Genomic DNA, 8961 nt, shown 5'->3' with positions numbered 1-8961 from the left:
TAAGGAATTATTCATTTACGCACATCTTAATAACTTGATTGTGTTGTGGTTGTGGGTATTGTGTATATGTACTGAGATATTTCTTTTTCAAACTCTAGAATAATGAAATTATTCTTGAGTTGACTGAGAGGGAGATGACAGCATGGTGAAAAAAGAAAGTTATGACAACATATGTAATACATACTAAATTTGGATATTGATTGATCTAACACTGCTTAGTCAAATGGACCCTTTTAAGAAAATTATATATTTTTTCTCTCAGTATAAACTATCTGAGGCTTATTAGTCCTTATAACGCTTCCTACTGGGAAGATACTAATAGTAGTAGTAGTAGTAGTTGAGCATCTCTTATCCAAAATGCTTGGAAGCAGAAATGTTCCATATTTTGAAAAAAATGGAATTTGGAATACTTGCATATCTATAATGAGATATCTTGGGGATGGAACCCAAGTCTAAACACAAAATTCATTTATGCTTATATACACATTATATACATAGAGTGACAGTAATTTTATAATCAATGTTTCTCGAACTCTGAGGATTACCTGGGAATGAATCCCACTGGAGCATTGCAGCACACCAAAATACCTGGGAGTCACTCTGGACTGTGCCCTGACTTACAAGAAGCACTGCTTGACTGTTAAGCAAATAATGGGCGCTAGAAATAATATCATATGAAAGCTGACTGGCACAACTTAGGGATCACAACCAGATACAGTGAAGACATCTGCCTTGCGCTTTGCTACTCTGCTGCTGAGTACACACACTCAGTATGGAATACATCTCATCACATTAAACAGTGGATGTGGCTCTTAATGAGACATGCCACATTATCATAGGCTGTCTACACCCAACACTGCTGAAGAAATTATACTGTTTAGCCGGTATTGAACTACCTGATATCAGTTGGGAAGTAGCAACAATGAAAGGACCAAGGCATTGACATCTCCAGCCCCTCGTCTGTTTGGATATCGGCAGCATGCCAACACTTAAATCAAGAAAGATCTACAGAGATCTTGCTGAGGAACACCTCAGCAAGTGAGAGTCCAAAAGTGACAGGTAAAAGTCTGGAACCTCAATCAGTGGCTGACTCCAAATGAGAAACTCTCTCCTGGGCACACAGAAGACTGGGTGACGTGGAAAGCGCTGAACAGACTGCGCTCTGGTACCACGAGATGCAGAGCTAACCTTAACAAATTGAGCTTTATAGTGGAGTCCACGACATGCAAGCATGGAGAAGAGCAAACCACAGACCACTTACTACAAAGCAGCCTGAGCCCTGCCATATGCACAATGCGGCAGTCAACCGGGCACCCCTACGGGCGGTGGTCAACCGGGCACCTCTATGGGCGGCGGTCAACTGGGCACCCCTACGGGCAGTGGTCAACCGGGCACCCCTTTAAGGAGTGCCAGAACAACAGACCACACCAGGAAGAAGAGCTGTATTCTCTGCCTGGCAGCCCTTGCTGGGGACCTCCCGGCACGGGCACCGGGCACCTCCTGGTGCGGGCACAGGGCTACTCCTGGCTCGGGCACCGGGTACCCCTATGGGCGGCGGGCGACCAGGCACCCCTACGGGCGGCGGTCAACCAGGCACCCCTACGGGCAGCGGTCGACCGGGCACCCGTACGGGTGGTGGGCGACCGGGCCCCTCCACGGGTGGTTTGTGACCGGGCACCCCTACAGGCGGCAGGCGACCAGGGACCCCTACGGGCGGCGGTCAACCAGGCACCCCTACGGGCAGCGGTCGACCGGGCACCCATACGGGTGGTGGGCGACCGGGCCCCTCCACGGGTGGTTTGTGACCGGGCACCCCTACAGGCGGCAGGCGACCAGGCACCCCTACGGGCGGCGGTCGACCGAGCACCCCTACGGGCGGCGGTCGACCGAGTACCCCTACGGGCGCCGGTTGACCGGGCACCCCTACGGGAGTCAAATGTCTCTCCCAAGAGCCTATAGGGTGGAACCATGGACATTGAAGGGAGATCATAGCACCGTAAAAGGGCTTGCTGTTATGTTAAGGGTTATTGGCAAATAGACTGAACCCAAAAAAACCTTAGAATTGAATCTGTTCAGCATCTTCTGTTTCGATAGAAGAGTTTGCTGACCTGCTTAGATAAAACCTGACTAGGGTCCACCTAGAAGGTGGCGCAATGAGTTAAACTCTTGTGCCGGCTGGACTGCTGACCTGAAGGTTGGGTTGCTGACCTGAATGTTGTCGGTTTGAATCCGTGAAATGGGGTGAGATCCTGTCTGTCAGCTCTACCTTGCAGAGACATGAGAGAAGTCTCCCAGCAGGATGGTAACACACCTGGGCTTCCCCTGGGCAACATCTTTGTAGACGACCAATTCTCTCACACCAGAAGCGACTTGCAGTATATTCTCAAGTCGCTTCTGACACAATAAAAAAATCCTAGAAGGGCTTTTAAGTTGCACATACAATCAGCCTTCCACATCCGCTAGTGTTAGAGACACAGGAGCCCCATGACAATGAAGCTTGTTGGTTTGAATTCGCAAGATGTGATGTGCTCCTATCTGTCAGCTCTAGTTTGAGGGGACATGAGAGAAGCTTCCCAATTCTCTCACACCAGAAGCGACTTGCAGTATATTCTCAAGTCACTTATGACACCTCCCACGTCATGTGGCCCGCATGACTGCATGGAGTGCTGTTACCTTCTGCCTAGCATGTTACTGAACTGCTAGGTTGGCAGAAGCAGGGGCTAACAGCAGGAGCTCAACCCACTCCCCGGATTTGAACCACTGACGTTTCGTTTTTGCAAGTTCAGCAGCTCAGCGGTTTAACCCGCTGCACCTCCAGAGGCTCCTTTGGAAAGCATCAAAAGCAAAATAATGGGCCTTCCATTTCCTTTGTTTTACTTCGTAAATAATTACTTTTATTGTTCTATATATAGCTCTAAACATGCAGTGAAACCAGAAAGGTCCCCTTTGGCCTTCCACTGCTAAAAATGAACAGAATCTATTGTGAAAAGTAGGCTAAAAAGCAACAATCGATAGGTAATCAATACATAATTTGAGCCACATCGTACTTGGTCCTCAGCCTGAGTCAGGTTTACAGCTTGCAAGTGTCAGGTTTTGTCTAAATAAAACAAGCTTTGCCAAAATGTTATCAGCCGAAATTGGAAGCGAGAGGCACAATCATTGCTCTTTCAAAGAGCAATCCAAGGGGAGGAAACAAGGCAAAAGAACTCACTGTCACCCATCAACAGAATGGCTCCCAACTATGTAGATTGGTAATGTGTAAATTCTAGATTACTGGGAAGATCCTAGCAAAATTACTACCTTTCTATGTTATTAAGGATTCTAAACTTCTTTTCTTCTCCATAAGACATTTTTCTGTGGATCTCTCCTGTAATGTTTAATTAATAAAACCATTATTATTATTATTATTATTATTATTATTATTATTATTATTTTATTATGACACAGCAAACAAGATAGATATGCTGGATTTCATATCACAAAATCACAAGTTGAACACTTCCCAAGCGTTTAGGACTGGGTGAAGTATTTTTGGATGATGGGCACAGATCCCAGTACGGTGGCCTTTTGCAGTTGGCAGATTGTAATTTTGTCAATGTCTATTGTTTCCAAATGCCAGCTGAGATCTTTTGGCACGGCATCCAATGTGCGGATCACCACAGGGACCACCTGCACTGGTTTCTGCCAAAGTCTTTGAATTTCAATCTTAGGGTCCTGATAGCGGCTGAGTTTTTCCTGTTGTTTTTCGTCAATGCGACTGTCACCTGGGATGGCGACATCAATGATCCAACGCTTTTTCTTTTCCACAACTGTGATGTCTGGTGTGTTGTGTTCCAGAACTTTGTCAGTCTGGATTCGAAAGTCCCGCAGTATCTTTGCGTGCTCGTTTTCCAATACTTTTGCAGGTTTGTGATCCCACCATTTCTTTTCTGCTGGGAGGTGGTACTTGAGGCATAAGTTCCAATGAATCATTTGGGCCATATAGTTGTGCCTCTGTTTGTAGTCTGTCTGTGCAATTTTCTTACAGCAGCTGAGGATATGATCAATGGTTTCATCAGCTTCCTTGCACAGTCTGCATTTTGGGCCATCAGCTGATTTTTTGATCTTGGCCTCAATTGCATTTGCTCTGATGGCTTGGTCCTGGGCTGCAAGGATCAGGCCTTCTGTCTCCTTCTTCAGTGTCCCATTCCTGAGCCATAGCTAGGTCTTCTCCTTATCAGCTTTTCCTTCAATTTCGTCAAGGAACTTTCCATGCAATGTTTTGTTGTGCCAGCTGTCAGCTCTAGTTTGTAATGTGGTTTTCTTGTAATAATAATAATAACAATTATTATTATTATTATTATTATTATTATTATTATTGGGCGGATTGTGGTGCAGCTGGTTAGTAGCCAGCTGCAATAAATCACTACTGACCGAGAGCTCATGAGTTTGAAGCCTGGATTGGATTGAGTGCCCGACCATTAAATAGCCATTAAATAGCCCCAGCTTATGGTTACCTAAGCAACCTGAGAGACAGTTGCTTCTGTCAAGTAGGAAATTTAGGGACCACTTATGTGGGGAGGCTAATTTAACTAATTTACGTCACCATAAAAATGTCCAGCTGCATGCATGCCATAAGATGAGGAAGTAGTCCATCAAGAACTCGGCGTCACAGTGGATGATGAAGCAGCAGCTCCTCCTGTGGCCGGAATCAAGCATACCCTCAGGAAGCCAGAAGCTGGGAATGTTCAATAGCCTCTGTGTATTTGTCTGTGTGTTTTGCATGTCTAACGGCATTGAATGTTTGCCATGTATATGTACATTGTGATCTGCCCTGAATCACCTTCGGGGTGAGAAGGAAGGAATATAAATACTGTAAATAAATAAATAAATAATACAACTTTATTTTTGTATCCCGCCTCCATCTTCCTGTAGGGACTTGGGGCGGCTTACATGGGGACAAGCCCGACCAGACATAGATTAAAAACAACACTATAAAATTTATAAATAACATCATAATAACAACTGTATCTCATGGTTAGCACACATTTCAAGCATCTCGGGGGAAAATCCACTTAGGTATCCAACTACATTTATCAAGCTCAGCAACATTTTTTTTTCTCACAATATTTACAGTAGAGTCTCACTTATCCAACATAAACGGGCCGGCAGAACGTTGGATAAGCGAATATGTTGGATAATAAGGAGAGATTAAGAAAAAGCCTATTAAACATCAAAATAGGTTATGATTTTACAAATTAAGCACCAAAACATCATGTTATACAACAAATTTGACAGAAAAAGTAGTTCCATGCACAGTAATGCTATGTAGTAATTACTGTATTTACGAATTTAGCACCAAAATATCACGATATATGGAAAACATTGACTACAGAAATGGCTTGGATAATCCAGAACGTTGGATAAGTGAGACTCTACTGTACATGTTTTTTAATTCCTTCTACAATGAACACAGACAATTTTTAATACTTTTGTATGTATATGATCCTCCCAAAACAGCATAGTGTTGTGGTTTGAATATTGGACTGAATTCCCGCTTACCCATGTTGACCCATTGGTGACCTTGGGCAAGTCACACTCTCTCAGCCTCATAGGAAGGCAAAGGCAGACTGCACTGAGAAGACTTTGCCAAGAAGAACTCATGACAGGTTGACCATAAGTCAAAAATAAGGCACACAACAACATACCCTCTCTTGACACTGCAGCACAAAATTGTACTCACCGTTTTTCACTCCATCCTTAAAGTAACCCAATCCATCTTCTCACGCCTCCCTAAATTGTAGCTATTTTGGTGCCTGCTGGCTTTCAGATTTGCCTGGCCAGGTACACTGACATTCTCCTTAATGTGACCTTGTGCTCGTGAAGCACTTTCACAAATGAAGTGAACAATAAAGCCTCTGATTGCATGGAGTGCTCTGTGCAATGTAGCCTCTTGGCGACTTTAGGTAAAGCAAGATGCATGCAATTTTGTCAGAGGAATTGACACAATAGTAAGTTTTGTGTGGTTTTTCTTCTTTAATCTCCCACCTGTTTTGTTCTCTTCCTCTTTCAATTTGCAATGTCTCCTCCACCTGTCTTTTGCCTCTTGGCCATTTGATCTGTAGTTGATTGTTATCACTGCTGCTGCCTTATCTTTGTCCAAAAATGATATACACTTCCACATTCACTTCCTCTCTTCTTAAAAATAGATTTGAAAATTACACACACATTGCAGATTTTATTAGGAAAAATTAGGATAACATCCTCTTGGATAAATGTTGGAAAAGTAAGGAAGAACAGAAGAGTATCTGTCAGCAGATCATCTACCTACACCGTAAGCATATATATTTGGTCCATTTTTGCAACAACATGTCTATCCAGCAGTACATTTAATACAAGACTTTGATAAGAGAAGAACTTCTAATTTAAATAAAGTAACTGAAAACTGACTTAATCTTACATCATCTATCTATAATATTTTCTCAAAATCCTGGTTTGTTAACTTTAAATATTATCTATTAACAATTTAGGCACCTATACACACACAGTAGGAAAGGAAACAAATGCAACCCCTTCAAACTTCGGCCGAGAATACCTGGCAAAAGGTAGCCGTTGCCTTTGACTGGCCAGACTTTGCATGCTGGCCTTGTGTCATGAATGCTTTTTGAACCTTAAAATGTTTTTTTAAAATCTATTTTCAGTGTATCAGAGTATCTCAGGTAGTTTCAGAGAAAGAAGTAGACTGGGTTTTATAATAGCTATATATTGGTTACACAGACAAAAGGGAATCATCACATATACTCTAAAATTCATTCATAATCCATACATTCACTCATTAATAATAATAATAATAATAATAATAAAACTTTATTTATATCCCGCCACCATCTCCCCATGGGGACTCGGGGCGGCTTACATGGGGCAGTGGCCCAAACAACATAAGAACAAAATATAAGCAACACAATACAATCACAATATAAAAAGATAAAACAATAATACAATATATCAATATAAACAACAATACAAGATAAAAATTTCATTTAAAACACATAAATGGAAAGACCATAATAAAAACAGGATAAATTATTAAAAACCCACTGGGGCTGATTAATTAATGACTATCTCCGAAGGCCTGCCGAAACATCCAAGTCTTCAGTTGCTTCCTGAAGGAAGGTAGAGAGGGAGCCAACCTAATCTCCCTGGGGAGGGAGTTCCAGAGTCGGGGAGCCACGGCCGAGAAGGCCCTCTCTCTCGTCCCTACCAAACGCAGTTGTGAGGAAGGTGGAAGTGAGAGGAGGGCCATCCCGGAGGATCTCAGCGATCGGGTGGGTTCATAGGGGACGACGCGGTCACGAACATAGGCAGGTCCCGAACCGTTTAGAGCTTTATAGGTAATAACCTGCACCTTGAATTGGGCCCGGAATATTATCGGCAGCCAGTGGAGCTGCTTGAACAGGGGGGTTGACCGCTCCCTGTAAGCAGCTCCTATTAGTAACCTAGCTGCCGACCGTTGTACAACTGCAGTTTCCGGACCGTCTTCAAGGGCAGCCCCACGTAGAGCGCATTACAGTAATCCATCCTTGAGGTAACCAGAGCATGGACCACCATGGTCAAGTCAGACTTCTCGAGGTACGGTCACAGTTGGCGCACTAGCTTTAGCTGTGCAAAAGCCCTCCCAGCCACCACCGACACCTGAGCATCAAGTGACAGCGATGAGTCCAGGAGGACCCCCAGACTGCGGACCTGTGCCTTCAGGGGGAGTGTGACCCCGTCAAGCACAGGTAACCACCCTATACCCCGATCAGTCACACGACTGACCTGGAGGACCTCTGTCTTGTCAGGATTAAGTTTCAGCTTGTTGGCCCTCATCCAACCCATTACAGCGGCCAGGCACTGGTCTAGGATCCAAGGGGCTTCCTTGGAGGTAGGTGGAAAAGAGTAGTAGAGTTGAGTGTCATCTGTGTAGAGATGGCACCGAACTCCAAAACCCCGGATGACCTCGCCCAGCGGTTTCATGTAGATATTAAAAAGCATGGGGGACAGAATGGAACCTTGCGGGACCCCACAGGTCAAAGGCCAGGGGTCCGAGCAGGTGTCCCCCAGCTTCACCATCTGGGATCGGCCCTCCAGGAAGGACTGGAGCCACTGGAGAGCAGTACCCCCAAGGCCCATCCCGGAGAGCCGTCCCAGAAGGATACCATGGTCGATGGTATTGAAAGCCGCTGAGATGTCTAAGAGAACCAACAGGGACAAACTCCCCCTGTCCAGCTCTCTACGGAGGTCATCCACCAAGGCGACCAAAGCTGTCTCAGTGCCATGACCAGGCCTGAAACCAGACTGGAATGGGTCAAGATAATCGGTGTCATCCAAGAATCCCTGGAGTTGAGAGGCCACCACTCGCTCAAGAACCTTGTCTAAGAATGGGAGGTTTGAAATTGGTCGATAGTTTGATAGAATAGAGGAATCGAGGGATGCCTTTTTTAGAATTGGTCTAATAGTTGCCTGTTTCAGGCTAGATAGAAATTGCCCTTGTTCCAATGAGGCATTGATAATCCTCAAAAACCAATCGACCAACCCCCCCCCCCCCCCCCCGCAAGCTTTATAAGCCAGGTAGGACAAGGGTCTAGAGCACATGTGGTTGGTCTCATTGCTCCAAGGATCTTGTCCACGTCATCAGGCCGAACAGGTTGAAACGAATCAATCAAGATGGAATCAACAGATGCTCTAGGTACCTCATCAGGCACTGTATCAAAGCTGGTGTCCAAGTCGGAGCGTAATCGAGCAACTATCTGCAAAATGATGCGCGAACTCGCTGCATCGAGTGACCGAGTTGTCAAGGGGCTCCTCCACCTCATGAGGATGAAGGAGCTCCCGAACAACCCGGAGCAACTCTGCTGGTCTATTTGTTGCAGATGCGATGCGGGCAGTCGAGAAAGTTTTTCTGGCTGCCTGCAACGCCATAGAGTAGGCCTTAATGGAGGC

This window comes from Anolis carolinensis, chromosome 1, assembly GCF_035594765.1.
Source record: "Anolis carolinensis isolate JA03-04 chromosome 1, rAnoCar3.1.pri, whole genome shotgun sequence".
In the NCBI taxonomy this organism is placed as follows: domain Eukaryota; kingdom Metazoa; phylum Chordata; class Lepidosauria; order Squamata; family Dactyloidae; genus Anolis; species Anolis carolinensis.
This window is presented reverse-complemented; position numbering follows the sequence as displayed.